We start from the raw sequence: 22,235 nt of genomic DNA, 5'->3' as shown, positions 1-22,235 counted from the left end.
GGGATGTATTTTTCTCTGTGATTAGAACCTATGTATGAAGGAAAACATAATCCCAGTGGATAGTCTCCAGGTCTGTCAGGCAAAAAGCAATTCTTGTTAACAACTCAACCTTACTGGTGAGGGGGTGCTTTTATTCAGTTTTGCTCATGAATAAATTAGCTCTTTAAAAAATTCATAGGAGAAAGAATACCATGTAAAGTTGTTTTCACTTTTATGGAGGTTATCTGTTTATCAAGATGAGGACATTATGTAATTTTAATGAATGAAATGTAACATATTCTTTGGTTTCATAACAAGATTAAAATTGATTCTGAACATGATGGAAATCTTCCCTGTTAAAAGATAAACTCCAGGCCTTTTTGTTCTTCACAGAGGTGTTGTCATAGAACAAATCTACTTGGAACACATGTTTGGAATCAAGCAGATCTTAGTTCAAATCCCTCCTCCACCAGTATACTTGCCATGTGACATTGGGCAAGTTACTCAACTTCCCACAACTGCAGTTTTCTAAGTTGTAACCTCAAAAGATTATTGCGATGCTTGAACTTAGTAAAAATATATGCAGGGCACTTACTGTCTAGCACATAGCACTTAATAAAACATGATAATTGTCATTATCATCATAAGCTAAAAGAATTTCTATTCAAAAATATTTATGCCAGAAACAAAAGAGGAAAACCTAAAATATCATATTAGAGAAATGATTGGTTTTGTGGACTTCTTTCTGCAATTATTGAGTTATATAATCACACATGGCACTAGAGTTCAGTTTTCTTCTGGAAGAGAAAGGAATTCATCTTTCTAGACAATGGAAGGAAAGACTCCTTCAAGGGATTGTTTTTTATATCTCTGATCCTGCCAACCAATGTTAAACGTAGACTTCTTTCTGAAGCTTGATTCAAAGTGGATAGGCACCAGAAAATTCAGAAAGAAACCCTTTGCTTTTGCATCAGAATAACCTGGATTGACTTTCTACAGAGACAACCAACTGGATAATGACTAGTCTGCCATGCAGCCAACATTCTCCTCTCATCTTCTTCCTACACCCCTGGCCACCTCTTTTACACTAAAGGCTTCTTATCATCTGTTTGCCATATGCTGTGTCCTTCGAAAATGTTAACTGCTTTCCTTCTTTTGCTCAACATTTTCTACTGATGATCTTTCCTCCCTGGTGGAGTCTCATATTACCCACGTAGTGAAAACCTCTGTAGTGAGCCACTTGCTTCCTAGATTTGCCCACCTAGTTATGGAAATCAAAAAAATGCAAACTTCCAGAGTTCCCATCGTGGCTCAGCAGTAATGAACCCGACTAGTATCTATGAGGAAGTGGGTTTGATTCTTGGCATTGCTCAGTGAGTTAAGGATCCATCATTGCCATGAGCTGTGGTATAGTTTGCAGACACAGCTAGGATCCCACACTGCTATGGCTGTGGTGTAGGCCAGCGGCTACAGCTCTGATTAGACACCAGCCTATGACTGGGAACTTCCATATGCCTTGGGTGCGACCCTAAAAAGACAGAAAAAAAAAAAAAAAAAGAATGCAAACTTTAGGAATTTATCTATATTGCTAATACTGTATCCAGTGTTTATGCCATAGTACCAAGCATAGAGGAAGTGTGTTCCATAAAGACTGTTTGCATAAATAAAATGAAAGAATATTCCACATGTACCCCTGACCATTTTCCTCCAACCCTGCTCCCTAGTCTTAGTTGTTAATGACACTATGGTTTACAAGATACTGCATCCGGAAACCTGGGAACATATTTGGTTCTTTCTCTCCTTCGCTTTCCACATCTAGTCCATCACTAATTCTGTCCATTTTTTTCTGTTCAAAATTTGTCAAATTGGTCCACCTTATGTTTTCTTTCAGGCTACCATAATCTTTTTTTCTCCATTACTGTATCATCTCCCATCTGGTCTTCCTACCATGCCTGTTTTTTTGCATAGTTTTTTGCAGGGTGCCATGGGATGAAATCCAAAATCCTCTTCGTTGTGTGCACATTCCCCTGAGAACTTTCTCAGCTTCATCTCACAGCACTCCTTGCTTTCCACTCTTTTTCTTTTCATTCTAAATGGCTTTTCCCATGCTGTCCTTACTCTGACCTTTCATCCATTGAATATACTTAGTCCCTGTCTCAGAAGGTTCCTCTTGCCAGCTCCTTGTCTAACTAACTTTTTCTTGGCCCTTGATTTGCATTTAGATATTACCTCTTCTAGGAAGCTTTCCTTGATTTCCTTCAGCCAAGACAAGCATAGATGCTGCCACCTTCTCCAGAACCCAGAGCATACAGTTCTGGTGTTGTTTACTGTTTAGCACCCTGTATTGCCATTACGCCTCTCCTCGGGAGATAGTATAGGCATATTTCATGCTGGGACTGTTTTATTCATTGATATAGTTTCAGCACCTAGGACAGTATTTGGCAAATAATCAACACTTAATAAATATTTGTTGAATGGGTGCTATGTAGACATAGTGCAAAGTAGCCTTTGGCCAAAGCAGTGATTACAGTATTAGCAAATCTGCGCTATATTTTTTTTTTCTTCAGAACAGTTCACTTTGATTTATCTTGAACTGTTATGCAAGCTGTAACTAAAAACGACTATGCTTGACACTGACTATAAAAATACCACTGTGCAGACTGTGTTTTTAAAAACCAATATTGAAGCTCAAATCATTTATAGTGGTGTCCATATTAAATGTTCTCTACCTACGTTCACTAAGTGTTGAAAGATTTTTTTACATCTTTCCTACAGATTTCTCCTCCAGCTGCTACCATAATAGCTTTCCTTACTTGGTCTGCACTGTTGCTAGATGCAAACAAATCAGAATGTGGCACAGAATCCACCTGATTCCAGGAGTAAGCAGCAGTCCTATGAATCATCCATTGACTCATTCAGCATAAGCAGCTATTAACCTAACCTGGCATTTGTAGGTATATGTGGAGGTTGGTTTAACCCACAGAGTTCTACCCACGTTTCCTACACTTTAGAAAGTTTCAAATTTGGAAGAATGAGGTTAAGACAGTGTATCCCTCATCATTGTCTCTTCCTCATACACATAAGGAATGGATTTTTTTTTTTGTCTTTTTGCTATTTCTTTGGGCCGCTCCCACGGCATATGGAGGTTCCCAGGTTAGGGGTCGAATCAGAGGTGTAGCCACCCGCCTACACCAGAGCCACAGCAACGCAGGATCCGAGCCGCATCTGCAACCTACACCACAGCTCACGGCAACCCCGGATCGTTAACCCACTGAGCAAGGGCAGGGATCGAACCCACAACCTCATGGTTCCTAGTTGGATTCGCTAACCACTGTGCCACGACGGGAACTCCCAGGAATGGATTTTAAGTTCCTGATACTTTGTAACATGTGAGGTTAGTTTTTGCATCAGCTATGATCAAACTTTCCTCTCAGAGTCATTGTTACTCTCTCAGTCCAGGATCCTGTTAAAATAATTGCAGTAGACCAAATCCCTTGCGTCCATGTGTAAAGTACTGAATTTTGAAAATTCTTAGAGTTAGCGACCTTTATCAATGTATCCATATTGCGTTTTTACATATTTCTTTCACCATCAAAATTAACAACAGAATTGTCATTTAAAGTCATCCAGGAAGAGCTATATAACTAAGGATACTGACCAGAAATAAGAAAACCTGGTGTTAATGGACTGAGTTGAGTGCTCCCCAAATTCATATGTTGAAACCCTAGCCCATAATCTGACTATTTAGAGGGGGTCTTTAAAGAAGTTATAAAGGTTAAATGAGGTTTTATGGCTGAGTCACATGACCAGTGTCCTTATAAAAAGAGAAAAAGACACTAGGAAGGCAGGCACATGGAGAAAAGGCCTTGTGAAGACACAGCTAAATAGCAGCCATCTGCAAGCCACAAGGAGAGGCCTCAGAGGAAACTAAACCAGCTATTACTTGATCTTGGACTTCCAGCCTCCAGAATTGTGAGAAAATTGGTTATGGCAGCACAAGCAAATGAGATTAAAACCCACTTAGGTCTTATCTTGCCTTTTACACTTATAGCTGCATGCTGTAGGGGAGACATCTAATTCCTGAATTTCACTGCTTTATTTGTGAAATAAGAATAATTAGAAATGCCACTTTTATTGGGTCATTTTGAGATGTCATAAATTATGATGATGGTAAAAAGTATTATAAAATTGTTTTTAGTTATCTTTGTCATATTGATATTCATCAAATAAGAATCTGTATTATTTTTTTCTTTAAATTCAGTTTTTTTTGCAGTATTTATTGAGAATTACTGCATTTTTTGTTTGGAGACTATTGTCAGAATAGAGAAAAGAATCTGGGTTGAACCTCACAAAACAAATTCTGGCTTTACCAGCTACTACCCATGTATCTTGGAGGGAGTTACTTAAGTTCTCAGTTTTTCTCTGTAAAATGGGTCTGAAAACAAGAGCGCATGGGGTATAGGACTAAATCATAACATATGGTCCCTCACATATGGTTGCCTCTGTTTAGGTCTAGATTTATAGCGCGAATGTGTCTCCCACAGTATTTAATTCCCTTTTTGCTCAGCCTAGAGGAAACTCTATCCAGGCATTTTTGTGTGCATTCCTTTATTTCTGGGAGACAAAAACAACAATGGCAACACAATAGCTAAGAATTAGGACACCCCATGTGCCAAGCACCATAATGAATTTTTCAACTGAATTAATTTATAGAATCTTAACACCTCCCCATTATTATATTCGTTGTACACCTAAGAAAACTAAAGCCCAGACCAGAGCTGCAAGATTGAGAGTGGCCAAGTATGGTGTTAGATATACTCATATGAAATTCATTGATTATTTGAAATTCACATTTAACTGGACATGCTACATTATCTGACAACACAGCCCACAGAAGCTGAAGAATTTGTCTAAAGTTACACAAGGAGTTAGAATTCAAACCCTTTTGTGTGACTCACAGACCCCAAATCTCATCCTCTATGGTTTCTTGATTATATATGATTTTAAGGCAAAACCATTTGGATGGGAGAAAATAAATTGAGGGCAATTATTCTGGCTGATAATGGAAATATCTTCATACATTGCGCTAGTTGTAAACAAGGTCAAGGCAAAGGCTTCAGGAAAGCTTTGGGCTCTGAACTGAGAACTTAGGGCCCTAATTAGTTGGACAATCTGCTTCGACATCAAGAGCAGAACAAAGTTTAAAAGCAAGATTTCTTTTAGCGGAGTTGTTAAAAATATCTCTTTTTTTTTTTTTCTCTTGCATTGGAAAACATTTCCTGAATTGGAAATAGTGCTGCAGCTGAAATAGCTGCAAGCAAGTTAGAAAATGGCTGTGAAGCGTGCTCCTCTGTAGAAGATGGCCCTCAGTGATCACTTTGCCAGTGAGTCGTGGTGAACTGCAGCTGGAGTTCTACTCCCTTGTGGACAGGTCATTAAGTTTCTAATCTGGGTACTTCAGCCCTTACAATAAAATAGGAGGCAGTAACCTAGGAATCTCTTAATTACACCAGTTACGAGGTGTGTGTATCATTTGCACCTCTCTGTTCCTCTCCCAGGTAGCAAAGAATGTAGCCAAAAAGCAGATAGAAAATCTGGAAAAGGACATTTTATAGGAGGAAGATAGTGGATTTAATTAATTTGTATACTTTATTTTCCCATCACATTTATTTATTTATTTTAGAAGTTTGGGGAGAGTCCTGAAAAATATAACCACCTGCCTGCTGAGCATATCCATATTTAAATAAATGAAAGAGAACAAGGAAAGAGCTAAATAAAGCTTAAAATAAAATATAAAGTAAAACAATATGTGGTTGAGATGTCTGAGCCAAAATTGGGATTGAAAAGCATCAGTAATTGATTCTTTGGATGATAGAGGATCATTGTTTTAAAAACACCTAAAGGAAAGTTTAACTTTTACCTTTGGAGGTGAAAGTATTGGTATCAAGTAACCCTATTTTAAATATGCTTAGAACTGCTGAGATGGGCCCCAACTCAATAGACCATGTTTCTAATTTTTTTTTCCTTAGTTGTTTAGATTTTGGAATGTATTTTCCTATAGAAACTAGAAATTATGGTGACTTGTCTAGGTTAACCCACAAAAACCTTCTTGCTTCTTTGTATATGTTAACTTATGTACCAACCCAATAAAACAAAACAGTGTTTTCTGTGTTCAGAGCTCAGATGTCAACAGGACCATCCATAACTCTCTTGCCTTCATGTCTGTTCTCTTGAAGAACAGCTAGTGTCATTTAGCTCTTGCCTTTAGAATAAAATCCAAACTGCTCTCACTGACTTAGGAGGCCCCCACAATCTGACCCGTCTGCTCCAACCTCATCTCCTTCACTTCTGACCAGCCTCACTGGCCTTTTCAGCAGTTCATTATTACTATCAGGTTTTACCTGCCTCAGGGCATTTGCACTTGTCTTCCTCTCTGTTTTTGTTTCCTTACTGTTAGCATAGCCAGTCCTTTCCTTTGGAGGCCTTTCCTCATTGTTCTATATAGAGGTGACCCCCATATTCTTTGAACTGCAAGTAGTTTGTTCTCCTCAGAACACTTATCCACATATCATTTATGCACTTAACTCTTAGGCCAATTTACTGTCTCCTCCAACTAGACTAGAAACCTGTGTAGGCAAAAGCTCCAGACCTGTGTTACCTCTGGATTTCCAGGACTGAACAAAATCTGTTTCATGTCATGGGTGCTAAGTAGACATTTGTGCAAGGAATGAATGAATTTGTATGTGTTCCCTGCTAAACTAACCAATTGCAACTGAAGCAGGACTCTAAATTCCTCTGAGCACAAACCAGGGAATAGTCCTGAGAAACTCGTACCAGTGTTTGGTGGGGGTTCCAAACGTTAGAAAGTTTTGGGCTCTCTTCAGGATAGGGGAGAAGCATTTCTGAATGAGTCTTCACTGTACCAGGTGACAGAGAGGATGGAACAGGTCATTAATTAAAAGGTCAGTGACAGAGAGGATGGAACAGGTCATTAATTTTATTTGTGGAAAATAAAATCTGCTGGAGGGAGTGTTTACATGTGGGAAGATGTGTTAGGAATCTACTGCAGAGTCCTGGCTAGGGATGGTGGCATTTTAACTAGGTGGCTGGAAGTGGAGAATGAGAAAAGTTAGAAAATTTCAGCCTTTTTTTTTTTTTTTTTTTTAAGGTAAACTAGAAGTTCTCAAACTTCAGCATGATTTACTGATTTCTGGATCCTAAAATCAGTTTCTGATTTAGGAGGTCTGGAGTGAAGCCTGAGAATTTACATTTCTAACAAATTTCCAGGTGATATTTATGCTCCTGGCCAGGGGAATACACTTTAAGAACCATTATTGTAAATTCACAGGATTTGTAACAGACTGAATTGGGGGAATGAAGGAAGAGTAGTAAAAATAATGATTTGTAGAATTAGGCGATGTTTCCTACAGACCTATCCCTCTATACACACACAGAGTCCTTGTTCCCAATTATACTTGGCAAAAACCCTCAGCAGCTCTTTGTCCTTTTTTGATTTCAAGGTAAACTCAACCTCAAAACAACAACTGTTCCCTTTTTTGAGCATCTGGGGCCACTTATGGTGAGAGCTTATGTGGCACACCCATTTTTCTGATCATTTCTGGTTTACCTTTGGTTCCAGGGACAGTTGAATCCAGGATCTCAAATGCTATGAGTTTATCCCATCTCTTTTTGTCTCTGCCTCTCTCTAGATATATACTTTGTTTCTATCTGTCCATGTCACTCTCAAAATTCACAGAAAGGAAAATAAGACCTCTTGAGCTTTGGGCTAACATCTCTACTGCATCATGACCAAGGAGAAAAAAAGGGGAACATTCCTTCTTCACTGTAAATCAATACTAAGGAGGACTTGTGATTGGTTAGGCTTCAATCATGGAACTGTCACTGGAGTCGCTCATGTTTCTGCACCAATCACTGTAACTGGGAATGTGAGTGACTCCAGTTAACCTCCAACCCTGTTGTGGGTAGAGGAAGGGTAGTCTTGCAATCCTTTGCAGAAATTCAAGTTCAGGTGGGGAGACACAGTTCCTCAGAGAAAGGATGCTGTTCCCAGAATGGAGACATTAGTCTCCCCCTAATAAGGAGGGATCCATCTTCAACTTGTAAGCTTTTATTTCTCATAGCACCCAGAGGTAAGTAATAGCATTCACTACATTTGAAATTTTATATGTAGTTTGGAGTTGATTTAATATGTGAATTCCAGGATAGAGTCTAGGAGGATAGGAATTCCGTCTTTTTTGTTCTCATTTTCATCCCTAGGGACTGACAGGGTAACCACACATACTAGGCTCTTGATATGTCTGATGAATTAGTTAATAAAGTCCTCCTTACTACTTTTATTCTAGGTAAGTTCCCTGTCCTGCTGGAGTACCTTTTCTCTCCACCTAGTTTTGTGGCACCTTTTATTGACCTGTATTTATTAAGACATATTATGTGAGGATTACCTAAAGGTTTTTAGGATTGCAAAGTATTTAAGGCAGAGGTCAATGAAGTTTTTTCTGCAAGGCCCAGATATTAAATATTTTAGGTTTGACAGGCCATATGGCCTCAGGCACAACTACCTGACAACTTTTTAGAATGAAAGAAACCATAGACAATATGTAAATTAATGGGTATGATCATGTTCCAGTAATACCTATTTATTAAAACAGGTGGTATGTTGGATTTTGCCTGAGGTCTAGTTTTTGCTGACCTCTGATCATCAGCAAAGCAAGCTTTCTGCTGGTTACCTCCTGGAGAAACTCTGAGTTCACCAGTGCATACACAGCTTAGGCATCTAATGTCATAAATCTCATTTTAGTGATATCATTATTTTGTTCTTTCCATAATCCTTAACAGATAGGTTTCTGATCCTTTCATTAAGTTTAGTAAAATGGAAAATGATGCTATGTGAGTAAGAATGTTATGGAGTGAAAAAGAACTAAATGTAATTGAATGTTTTTGAATGACGAGTAAATGAAGAAAGAAAAGCAGATCTAGTCTTGAGTTACATTTTCTCTATATAGTCACATTAGCATAAAATAAGAATTGATTGGCGAATTTTCTAGAGAGTGAATGAGATTGGGATATAAAGTTCACTATTATCATTTTATTTTTAAAAAAATTAAGTTTAAAAATTTTGCCAATCCCACTCTGTATAATTGCTTCAAAGAGTGCCTTAGATACCTTAAGGTAGAGCTTGAATTTGATTGAGGAAAAGGAAAAGAAAATAGAGGTAAATGAAAAAGAAGGAAAAAGAATGAATTAACTTGTCTTTCAGACATTATATGCTAGTATATCTTTAAATGCTAGTGATCCTAGCAATGATGTAGTTTCTGAGAGACCTCATGCTACAAGACTGATGAGCAGTTTTATTATGGAAATCCAAATAATCATATGATGATATGGGGAGTTTCTACCTCTGACTCTTTCACACCCCAGGAATGCTCTTCTCAACCCCATGGGGGAAAACAGATGTGAGTAGTGTATGATCATGACTGCGGAAAGCTTCCAATCATCAGTATGAAAATAGATTGATGTGTGAGTAAACACCTGGAACCACCAACATGTCTTCTTACTCACTTCAGTGGGAACTTATGAATAAGGATGACACACTAGCATTACAAACAGTCCAGAGAGGAAAAAAAAATTCTCAATTATTCTTAGGTTTGTTTGTTTGTTTTTAATTTAATGGCCTATTTAGCCACTAGAGTCATTGTTTGATCCATAGTCGAGGAAAAGAAAAGAAAGCAAACTGCTTAAGATTTAATTTTTCTTTGCATGAAACCTCTTAAAGTATTTTAGATTTACAAAATTTTAGGAAGTATAAGGGACATTACAGTTCAATCCCTTGCCCCTTCCTTTGAGGACAGGAATCTCTGCATTCCTAATAAATGTCTACCTTCCTGAAAAATGTCAGGCAAGGAACTCATCCTATAACTACTCCTATTTGGGACTCTTCTCATTGTTAGAAATTTCCCCTTTGTTCTTATCCTATATCTACTTGACTATAGAGTCCACCTGTTGTTTTTAATGACTCCCACCCTCAAGCAATGTACAGTATCATCTGTCTCTTCTACACAACAGCCCATAAATTAATTGAAGAGAGAGAGAGATACTCTCTGTGCGTCCATGTAAAACAGTTCCATTTTACCTCTCTGGTCTTTATATTAGGTGCTTTGCACTCTTCTCACCCACCAAGTTCTTTATACAAGATGTGCTTCCCATTCATCAAGATTCTACTTAAAGTGAGAGCCTCAAATCTGGGTTAAATACTTCCTTTAGTGTGTGATCTGTTAGAGACAATGACTGATTTTCTCTAACCATACATTCTTTTTATAATGAATCATCTGGCTCACTAAAATACCGTATTTTCAAAGGATAGAGGTCTATATGATTTCACGTTTCTAACATAACTTTTAAAATTACTTATGTGTAAATCAGTTTCCTAGTATTAAATGAATTGAATTTTGCAGTTCACAGGGCCTCATCATCATTGTGTGTGTTGTCCTTATGTCTGCATGCATTCTTTTTTTTTTCCTCTCATGATTGTATTTTATTTCAGAGCCATTAGGATAATGTCATTATTCTTTCCATGTCACTGGCCTCTATCCCTTTTTTTAAATTAAAAAAAAATGTAATAGCTATTTTCACAATACAGATTTTTTTTCTACTTTACAGCATGGTGACCCAGTTACACACACATGTACACTTTCTATTTTCACACATTATCATGCTCCATCATAAGTGACTAGACATAGTTCCCAGTGCTACACAGCAGGATCTTATTGCCAATCCATTCCAAAGGCAAGAGTTTATATCTATTAACCCCAAGCTTTCCAACCCCCCTCCCCCTCCCCCTTGGCAACCTCAAGTCTATTCTGCAAGTCCATGATTTTCTCTTCTGTGGAAATGTTCATTTGTACCTTATATTAGATTCCAGATATAAGTGATATCATATAGTATTTGTCTTTCTCTTTCTCACTTACTTCACTCAGTATGAGAGTATCTAGTGCCATCCATGTTGCTGCAAATGACATTGTTTCATTCTTTTTTGTGGCTGAGTAGTATTCCATTGTGTATATATATCACATCTTCCTAATCCAATCATCTGTCAATGGACATTTGGGTTGTTTCCATGTCTTTGCTATTGTGAATAATGTTGCAATGAACATGCAGGTGCATGTCTGCCTGCATTCTTAATGTGTGTATATGGTATTGTGTATTTCCTTTTTCTCCTTTCTTTTCTTACTCAGCAGTGTTTTTTTAAAAGATCTATGTGAGTAGGTGGATATTTAGTTTATTTCTCATAACTCTTACCTAGAACTCTGGGGTATGCATTTATCCAAATTAACCTGTCTGCTCCCCCAGTGATGTATAGGTTGATGGTCTCTAAGGCTCTGACACAAAAGGTAATAGTGTGATGAGCTTCCTCCGCCCTGTGTAAGAATTTGGGGACTGCTGGACCAGAGTGTGTATATATACTACATTGAACTAAATAAAGTCAAATTGTTCCTCAGAATGACCACAACTTTTACCATCATCTATATAGGAGTTTCTGTAACCCCATGGTCTCAACAATATTTGATATTTTTTTCTAGGTTTCCAATTTTTGCCTCTTTAAAGAAGTAGCTTGTTGATATCATACTGTTGTTTTAATTCTTATTTTCTAGTTACTAATGAATTTGAGCATCTTTCTTGTCTGTTGGTGTTTTTTTTTTTTAATTTCCTCTTCTGACAGCTGCTTTTTTCATTTTCTTTGAGTTTATTTTTCCACTGGCATTCCTTTTTTTTCTTGTTAGCTTAAAGGAATTCTGAAAACATTTTGAATAATGATTGTTTTTAAACAGATATCTTCCTTCAATATATCCTACATCTCTTATTTTTGTCCATAATTATTGGGCTTATAATTTTGTGTTTTTATTTTTATTTTTGCTTTAATTTCATTTTTTAAAATGACATATTTTTTCCACTATATTTTGTTTACAGTGTTATGTCAATTTTCTATTGTAGAAAAGTGACCCAATCTCACACACACACACACACACACACACACACACACACACACACACACATCTTCTTTTACTCACATTATCCTCCACCATGTTCCATCACAAGTGACTAGATATAGTTCCCAGTGCTCTGCAGCGGGATCTCATTGCTTATCCATTCTAAATGTCTTAATAAATTATGTTTTTAAAATTTTGTTTAAAATTTCTTTATTCATCTCATTCACAATATTTTCCTACATCTTTCCCATTAACTTGATAGATTTTCAGTCCATTAATGTCCACCTTTGAATGTAGTTTTGTGATCCAGTTTTATTTTTCTCCACAAAATAAGCCACTATCCCCCACAATTTAAGAACAAACCATCCTTTTCATGTTGCATTAAATCATTTGTTAAGTCCCCAGATAAGCATTTGATTACATCTGAGTACTATCTTTTGATCCCTTGGTCCATTCGTCTGTTCTTGTGCTAAAGCATAACTTTTATTACAATGTCTTATAGTTTATCTTCATATTTGGTTGGAAAAGTCTACCCTCACTTTTTTTATATTTGTTTAAGAGATATGCGTGGTCCTTATTTTCTATCTAAATTGTAGGTATATTTATCAAAACATCTAGCTGAAAATAGGAATGGGATTGCATTGGATTTATAAATTAATGATGGAAAATTGGCATTTTTATAAAATTAAATTTCCTATTCAAGAAAATAAAATTCCTCTTCATTGACTCACACCATGTTTATATCCTTGTTTGAAAGTTTCTTTCAAGTAATATTTAACTACTAGTTTAATTTCTAGATATATGTATTCAGAGCTGTACTCTTTAATCAGTGTTCTTTTTTGTTTTCCTTTTGGTTATGTTTCACACATTTTGACATGTACTCTCTTTATTATCATTTAATTATAAATAGCACTGGACCTCATGCCTGAATAAAGCTCATCTCTGTAAGGCAGATCACCGCCTTGCTTAGGAAAACTAACAGTACGTCAGCACTACACTGGGGGACCATTTTAAACAGTGAAATCACCAACAAAAAAGCAAAAGTACAAAAACTATGGCACTGGACACACCCAAAAAGGGACAGTTGTTTACAGTATGGGAACTAAAACAAGAAGGCAGAGGCATCGACTTACTGGGCTTCAGCCCATCGGAAAACTATCTTTTTCACCATTTGACACATAACCACAAATGACTGTGAGTTTGATGCAAGTATTTGATTTAACTAAAACAAGAAGGCAGAGGCATCGACTTACTGGGCTTCAGCCCATCGGAAAATTATCTTTTTCACCATTTGACACATAACCACAAATGACTGTGAGTTTGATGCAAGTATTTGATTTGGAGGACTACAAATAAATTTTAGCAAATAGGGAAAGTTAAAAATGTGGAAACCATGAACAAATAATGAGGATGGACTCTTTGTACAAATGATTCATGTATTTCTCTGTCTTTCTTACCACCTCCACCTCCCCCTGCCTTCAGAATTATGATTCTCTCTCACACCTGAAATCCTGTAATTTCCCCAAGGTGTTTTTTGGTTGTTGTTTTTTTGTTTGTTTTTTGTTTGGGGTTTTTTGTTTGTTTGTTTTTGTTTTTTGGTGGGATGGTGGTGTTGAGTATTGGGCAGGGGAAGCCAGCAGACCATGGTAGTTGAATTGACAAGTACATAAGTTAAGTCAATAAGTAAAGTCAGCAAGACACATTACCCTATTTAGTTGTGGGGGTTTCTAGGTTGAGGGCTTGACAGCAGTGATTGAGGTAGGTGAGTATCAGACAGGGAAGACAGGCCTGGAACTAGCCACTGGATTACTGACCAAAGATCACTACAACCCCAATGAGGAGGGAGTAATGTCAGTGAGGAAAGAGCAGGGGAGAAGCTGGATAGCCAGGCACAGTCCATGAACAGAAATCAGAACCACATAGAAGGAAGAGTCCTGAGCAACCACCATGATCTTGAATATCTACTGGGATTGCTCTGGGCAGGGGAGCATTGCATTTGGTCAGTGCTTTTTTTCCCAGCCTTGGAAATATTGTTGCCTATGGCTTTCCTTAACTTTGTACTTCTTCAGTGACTTGTAGTGGTTGGTGGTGTTGCTATCATTTATGAATTGTCTATATTTGATATTGATGACACAATTTCTTCCTCTAACCCAATATGATTCAGTCTAAATTCTCCCACGCTCACATGGTCTGAATTGCTAGGTTCTCCTAAGAGGACTGAGACCTATGTCAGAGAATCCTAGTGCCTGACCTGGGATCAGATAATCTGTCCATGGTGTACCTCTTGTTTACCAAAATCCTTTTACCCCTCTACATTATCAATATACTTTCTCTTTCATTGAAAACAAGTACAAACGCATCCATGTGTAATGCCATTTCTTAGAATATTTTTCCCTCAAGGTAGCTAATGGTAATTCTAACTATTTTGATAGCTAAGATCAAGCATAAATTTGTATAAATTATTAAAATACCCACCATGGATAATCCAATATTTTTCTTTAGTTAGCTATTTTTTCTCTTAAATATATAGCCTCGCTGCAGGTTATGTTTTCTCTATTTCTTGCTCTGGTTCAATGCCATTTTCAATGTCTATGTGAAAAAAAGGTTAACTATATCTTTATGGACCAAAAAAAAAAAAAAAAGCCCAACTTTTCATCCCTGTGTCAAGTGGAGCTTTTGTATTTATTTTTCAGTGCAAGAAATCATGATAATTTGGATTCTGAATTTCATGGATTTGGATTTAGAAAACAATTGGGTTTTGGAGCTTCTTGCAGTAGAATCAACTGGGTGGACCCAATTTCATCCAATTTGTAGCTTGATTTCATCCAGCAAGACATACTTAAGCATAAAGACCTAAAAGTGGTAGGTGTTGTATTGAAATAGCATCACACTTAGGAGGCAATGAGGCATAAAGTAATGCTGAATGCTCTACATTCACTAACACGACATTATTCCAGCATGACACACAATCCAAAGCTTTTGCAATTACAGCTGTGACCCCAAATTAGATTTTAAAACATGTATATATGTATACGCATTAAAAAAATTTCCCTTCATTCTGTCTCCTAATAGTTTAGAAATGCAAATGCTTGTGGCTTCTTAAAATAACTCTGTTCACCCAGAATATCATCGTTCCCCTCAGCTGACTTTTCTTTGGACAAAGTCTGGTCTTTTCAGGGATGGTTAGGACTTTTAGGAAATGGCTTTTAGGAAATGGAGTTAGGGGCTGAGGAGCCCCTGCTTCTGTTAGAGTAAAATTCCATGATTTACCTGAAAATATTAAATTGCTTTCTTATTGAGTTTTAAGGGTTTTTTTCCATACAAATTAAAAGCAAGACTCAAATGTTTTTAAAGGCACAGTGACAGTGCCAGCTGAGCTGATAAAAAAAAGTTCCCCTTCCTCTCCTGTGTCAAGATTAAGTCACTGGGGGCTCTTCACTGCCTCCAGGCTATAATTCTGAGCGACAAGATCTCTGAGTGGCATCTTAACATTTTCTCTGGGTTTGCGGAAACATTTTCCTTTCCCCCAGAAGGTGCTTCACATCATTGGGGGCCCCAGAAGAGGAAGAGCCTCCCTGCCTCCATTTGCTGCATCCCCACAGTACCAGGCCACAAAAGACTTGGATTGACATGCGTATTGTCTAAATATGCCTGATGTGTGAGCATTTCATTTGTGCCTTATGTCCCACAGCTTCCCGCCTCCCTTAGAAGATTATATAATCACTTATCTTTTCTATTTTTAAAGTAGATTAATTTGATTTAGTAGAAAGGAGGCAAGGGAGAAAAGAAAGGAATAATGGGAGAAAGCCAATATTATTTCTTTCAGAGCAGTTTGGTTTAGAGTCATTTTAATAGGTCTGGAAAATTAGAAATGGAAAAAGAAAATCAATTGTGATGCTATATTCTAGTTTGGAAGAGGACATAAATTCACACTGGCACCGACTTCCTAGTGCTAGATAATTAGGACTGCTTTGTTCTCATGTGCGAGAGGCAGGGGAGTCATGGGTTTCTTAAATCTATTATTATTAACAATGTCATGAATACCAGGAATTCTCTTAGGAATACAAAATGTGTACAGGATGCATCCACCATGGAAGAAAAGAATAAGCAGCTTATCTACCCCTTGTCATTGCAGGAAAGGCCTCTGTCCTTATGATGAGCATGCCATGGGCCTTTCCTATCCCTCTCCCACTTGTTGAACATCAGATTACTCTCTTTATCTCCTTGCTCCATGAAGATTTCTGAAGATTTTTGTCCTCAAAAATTACCCTAAACTAGTAAAATAAATACACCTTATATCTTGGATTTTTATGTAATCTAAGGCCTAAGGAAATGTTTAGTTTTTAAGTAAACTCTTTTTAGTTCCTTTTGTCTATTTTGCTTTAATAATTTCAGAATAAAAGCTGGGTTCCTGTAGCTGAGAATGCATCAAGTATATTTATGGAGGGTGAAAAAATTTCAACTATTTATGGTGAGAGGAATATTCTAGAAGGAAATTAAAGAAGAGAAACCAAGGCCAATGAAACTGTACATTGTCAAAACGACATTCTATGAAATTGGTTGAGATGACTTTGAAAAGAAAATGAGAGAGTGTTGGGATAATAGGAATAAGTGAAGACATGTTAGAATTCCCTTCCTGGAATTGTTAAAAAGGAAAATAGTGATCAAAGCCCATCTAATTTTCAGGAAGAAAATTTCTAACTGTCAATAAGGCAAATACTTGGTTATGAGAATCAAAGAGGAGAAAAGAGATTGTGTAAAATATGTGGGAAGATGAAAATAAGTTCAGAGAGTGTCAAAGAAAAATTATACTGTATGGAGTGAAATAGGCAAGGAATAATTTATTTAAGACTATTGCAATAGGAGAGAGAGATTGGACTCAAATGAAAGGTGGGAGAGTTTTTCAATACTGAATTGAGCTGGTGAAAAAGTACTGGACAAGGTTAGGGGGAGGTTGGTAACTGTGATTAGCCATTTTTGTTTGATAACTGTTGCTTATGAAGGTAGGCCTCTACCCTCTCACAGAGAGTGGGTGCAATCTATCTTGGTGATGATGACTTCAAAAGGATGGCTCCCAGACCCTTGAGAAAGACAGTTATAAAACTGGCAAGCAGCTAGGAGAAAATTTACATCTCAGGTTGGGGAGAGAAGAAATTTATAGTTGCAAGTTTTCTAAGAAAAGGGAGATCAAGGACCTATAGTCAAGAAAATAAGATTTTGTTGAGCTAAGGGAGGAGTTTTAAAGCCATTATATGGTGAAAAAATACCAAAATTGTGAATGTGGGGAGTCCTTCATACCTTTGAATATAGGTATACTTGGTTTAATTGTGCTTTGCAGATAATTGTGGTTTTTACAAACCGAAGATCTGTGGAAAATCTATTTGGTAAAGCAAATCTTTTAAGGATGTTTTTCCAATAGCATTTTGTTCAGTTTGTGTTTCTGTGTCATATTTTGATGCTTCTCCTAATATCTCAAACTTTTTCAGTATTACTGTATGTGTTATGGTGATCTACGGTCAGTGATTTTGGTGTCTCTATTATAATTATTTTAGGGTACCTTGAACCATGCCAATTTAAGCAGGCAAAATTAATTGATAGATGTGTGTGTACTGATTGCACCACTGGCCAGGTGGCCCTTCCCATCTCTTTCCCTCTCCTCAGGCCTCCTTCTTCTGTGAGGGAGGCCTGAGGAGAGGCCTCTTCTAACAATATTGAAATTAGGCCAATGAATAACCCTACAATGCTACAATGGCTTCAGAGTGTTCAGTTGAAGAGTTGCACTGCTCTCACTTTAAATCACAAGTTCAAAATAAGTAAGCTTAGTGAGGAAGGGACAGTGGAAGCTGTGATGGGCCAAAAGTTGTACTCTCATGCTAAACAGTCAGCCAAGTTGCAAATGCAAGTAAAAGTTTTTTGAAGAAAATTAAGAGTTACTCCAGTGAAGACAAGACTGATAAAGAAGCAAAATAGCCTTAATGCTTATATGTAGAAAGTTTTACTGGTCTAGTTAGAAGATCAGACCAGCATTATAGTCCCTTAAGTCAAAGCCTAAACCAGAGAAAGGCCCTAATTGTCTTCTATTCTGTGAAGGCTGAGAGAGGTAAGGAAGTTGAAGAAAAAAACCTGAAGCTAGCAGAGGTCAGTTTATGAGGTTGAAGGAAAGAAGCCATTTCCATAACACCAAATGCAAGATGAAGCTCAAGCACTGATGTAGAAGCTACAGCAAGTTACCCAGAAGATCAAGCTAAGATCATTAATGAAGGTGATACACTAAACAACAGATATTCATTGTAGACAAAACAGCCTTCTATGGGAAGAAGATGCCATCTATGACTTTGTTTTTGTTTTTTCTGTAATGATTTTTATTTTTCCATTATAGCTGGTTTACAGTGTTCTGTCGATTTTCTACTGTACAGCAAGGTGACCCAGTCATACTACACATACATGTATACATTCTTTTTTCTCACATTATCATGCTCCATCATAAGTGACTAGATATAGTCCCCAGTGCTATACAAATCTCATGGCTAATCCATTCCAGAGGCAATAGTCTGCATCTATTGACCCCAAATTCCCAATCCATCCCACTCCCTCCCCCTCCCCCTTGGCAAGTACAAGTCTATTCTCCAAGTCCATGATTTTATTTTCTGTGGAAAAGTTCATTTGTGCAATATATTAGATTCCAGATATAGGTGATATCATATGGTATTTGTCTTTCTCTTTCTGACTTACTTCAATTAGTATGAGAGTCTCTAGTTCCATCCATGTTACTGTAAATGGCATTATTTTACTTTTTTTTATGGCTAAGTAGTATTGCATTGTCTGTTATATACCACCTCTTCTTAATCCAATCATCTGCCGATGGACATTTAGGTTGTTTCCATGTCTTGGCTATTGTGAATAGTGCTGCAATGAGCATGCGGGTGCATGTGTCTTTTTCAAGGAAAGTTTTGTCTGGATCTGGGACTTTCATAGCTAAAGAGGAAAAGTCAACGTCTGTCTTCAAAACTTCAAAGGACAGTCTTAACTCTCTTGTTAGGGGCTAATGTAGCTGGTGACTTTAAGTTGAAACCAATGCTTATTTACCTTTCCAAAAATCCCAGGGCCCTTAAGAATTATGCTAAATTTACTCTGCTTGTGCTCTATAAATAGAACAACTAAGCCTGGATGACAGCACATCTGTTGACAACATGGTTGGCTGGATATTTTAGCTGCACTCTTAGGACCTAATGCTCAGAAAATAAGATTCCTTTCAAAAAATTATTGCTCAATGACGATGCAGTAAGAGCTGTGATGGAGCTGTATAAGACTAGTATAATTTTTATGTTTGCTAATAGAACATTTATTCTTTAGCCCATGGATCAAGAGTCATCCATTCTTTAGTCCATGAATCAGGAGTCATTCAGTGATGGCTGCCATAGATAGTGATTCTTCTGATGAATATGTGCAAAGTCACTTGAAAACCTTCTGAAAAGGACTCACCGTTCTAGATGCCATGAAGAACATTCATAATTCATGGAAGAAGTCAAAATATCAATATTATCAGGAATCTGGAAGCACTTGATTCTAACCGTCATAGATTACTTTGAAGGATTCTAGACTTGAGTGGAAGAAGTCACTGCAGATGTGCTGGAAATTGCAAGAAATGTAGAATTCAAAGTGGAGTTTGAAAAGGTGACTGAACTACTGTAATCTCAAGTTAAAACTTTAACAGGTGAAGTGTTTCTTCTTATGAATGAGCAAATAAAGTGGTTTCTTGAGATGTGATCTACTCCTAGTAAAGATGCTATAAAGATTGCTCAAATGACAACAAAGAATTTAGAATACTGCATAAAGTGAGTTGACAAGGCAGGGCATGGTTTTCGAGAACTGACTCCAGGTTTGAAAGAAGTTCTACTGTAGTGGAAACAGCATTTCATGCTACAGAGAAATCATTTGCGAATGGAAAAGTCAATCTATAAGACAAACTTCATTGTTGTGTTGCTTTAGGAATTTTATACAGCCACCTCAGCTGTCGGCAGCCACCACCCTGATCAGTCAGCAAGAGTACCCACCAGCAAATATTACTACTCGCAGATGGCTCAGCTGATAGTTAGCATTTTTCACAAGAAAGTATTTTTTAATTACAGTATATGTTTTTTAGACATTATGCTATTGCACAGAGTATAGTATACGCTATTGCACACATAGTATAGAGAAAATAGTATAAAGAAAATATAATGTATAGTATAAAGAAAATATAATGTTTATATGCACCAAGAAACCAAAAATTTTGTATGATTCATTTTATTATATTTGCTTCATTGTGATGATCTGAAACCAAACCCACATGTGTGCCTGTATATAAAATGGAAATATATGGATCTACTCCATAGGATTGTTGTATGACCTAAAGAAATTTATACATATAAAACATTTAGAAAATTGCCTGGGCTGTAACAAATGCTGAGTAAATGTGACAAATTATTATTATTTTTGTTATTATTATTTCTATTAATTATGTGGAAGAAGAAAATGAAGTCTAATAAAGTGCATCCAACACAAGGATTAAAATGTGTCATTTGTAAATAATCTTTTGAGAATAAAATAGAAATTAAGGGTCAGTAAAGGCTTTATTAAGATGATTTAAGCCATTAGGAAGTATTTGAAATTGTAGACAGAACAATGTCCTGGGACCAATGCCTACTTTATATCCCCAGTTTTTCAGTTAATGAGTATCTACTATGTGCATACAGATACAAAAGTATAAAAATCAGGGCTCAGTTTCTGTTTTCAAAGAGGTAAGAGGGGAATAACAAATAGAGAACAGTTACAGTCCAACTATGCAAAGGCAATGATAGAAATATACACATAATATTTTAATCTAATAATCAATGGTAAATCAATTTGCTTGAATTTTTTCTCAGTGATGGGCTCCTCTATACATGGTTGTATAATTATGTGTTGAGATGATTTTAGAGTTCCTAAATAATCTGTATAAGCTTAAAGGCTGGATTCGGTCCTGGATCCCATGAGTGCAACCGAAATGGTATTTCATTTGGGTAATGGCCTCTCTCCATCCCAATAAGGAACATGGTCAAGTTTTACTAAGAGAGCTATTAGGAGGACAGGAATAGTAAGCCCTTTAGTACAGGGTAGTATTTCTCAGTATGCCAATGAAATGGAAAAAAAAAAAAAAGATGTTTTTATTACTACATTGGAAGCAGACCCACAGACACCCAGAGCACAAACACTCTGAACATGAAAATGGTAGAATGTCTAAAGAATGAGAGGGAGTAAGGAAGGGAGTCAGAAGTGGATACTCCCTGTCTCAGTGGTAACATTAATAAATATTCCTTCTGACCAAGCCAATTTCCTAGGACTGGCACTGAAAACATTTCCTGGATAAAAGCCACAACATTTTTCTTCTGGTTTAATGGTCATAGGAACAAAAGAACCCACTGAATGTCCACCATTTTTGCTATATTTCTGAATGAATGTCTTCTCTTATGAGCTAACGAAGGAAGAATGGTGCTCACTAAGGAAACACATGCTCATGAGTCGCTGTCATCCAACACAACTGAATAATAAAAGTACATACAGACCACCCTGCCTCCAGTGTTCCTGAGCCTTTATGACTGGACACATGAAGAAAGAGTCAGAAATATTGCCTTATTCAAAAGAGGCAAAGAAGAGGCTATATTGGCCAGAGATTGTGTACAGGAGCCAAAGGTCCACATCTTATATCCCTGACTCTAGACTAAGTCTAAGCAAGTTTGGAGCCACCCAATACTTGGCCCAACCTATTTAATCAACAGTGGCCTGACTAACTCATTTATTCTTACCATCACCACCATCATTCCCATTATCTCCGTCACATTGACTGATGGGCAATCTAACACTAATACTAATATGGCCAAGGAGAAAGATTAGCCATACTTGATTATCTGTGTAGAGTAGTAATTTTCCTTTTGTAGTCTCTTGGTCTACATCTTCTTTAACCAAGTAACTTGACCTTAAATCCCTATTCTCTTATGAAAACATTTAGACTCTTTCCCAGATTAGAGAATTCCTCAGATTAAATGTCAAAATGCTTTCATGTACCTACCCTTTGTATGATTTTTGGCTCCATGTACCTATCAAAGCCATCCAAAAGAAAAAAAAAAAAAAAAACTTGGAGTATGGAAAGGCAGAAAAACCTAGGAGAAAGGATCTCTTGTCCTGAAATCTGCAAGTTTCTAAAGTCTGTGCTTTAGTTTAACACTTGGCTAA

At 37.0% G+C, this 22,235-nt stretch overlaps 2 protein-coding genes across 3 annotated transcripts in view; one reads left to right on the top strand and one right to left on the bottom strand.

The window, feature by feature from the left end:
- LOC110259421 (uncharacterized) overlaps positions 1-22,235 on the bottom strand; it is a 574,595-nt gene that overhangs the window by 91,941 nt on the left and 460,419 nt on the right. The window contains exon 8 of the transcript XR_014838267.1: positions 19,467-19,613. The gene's annotated coding sequence lies outside the window, so the exon portion shown is untranslated. The remainder of the gene's footprint in view (positions 1-19,466; positions 19,614-22,235) is intronic.
- LOC110259422 (endogenous retrovirus group K member 9 Gag polyprotein) overlaps positions 1-22,235 on the top strand; it is a 789,250-nt gene that overhangs the window by 546,069 nt on the left and 220,946 nt on the right. The window contains exons 6-7 of one of the 2 annotated variants that reach the window (XR_014838256.1): positions 12,895-13,193; positions 13,315-14,626. The exons of the other annotated variant lie outside the window; for it this stretch is intronic. The gene's annotated coding sequence lies outside the window, so the exon portion shown is untranslated. Of the gene's footprint in view, positions 1-12,894; positions 13,194-13,314; positions 14,627-22,235 lie in introns of those variants that run through there. 2 annotated transcript variants of the gene reach the window in all.

The sequence above is a fragment of the Sus scrofa genome, chromosome 2 (assembly GCF_054392235.1).
Source record: "Sus scrofa isolate SSC_HxYL_T2T_F1_AM1 chromosome 2, Sscrofa_HxYL_maternal_Yorkshire_Landrace_v2.0, whole genome shotgun sequence".
Taxonomy (NCBI): Eukaryota; Metazoa; Chordata; class Mammalia; order Artiodactyla; family Suidae; genus Sus; species Sus scrofa.
Note: the sequence above shows the minus strand (reverse complement) of the source record. Positions and strands in the feature narration are given on the sequence as shown.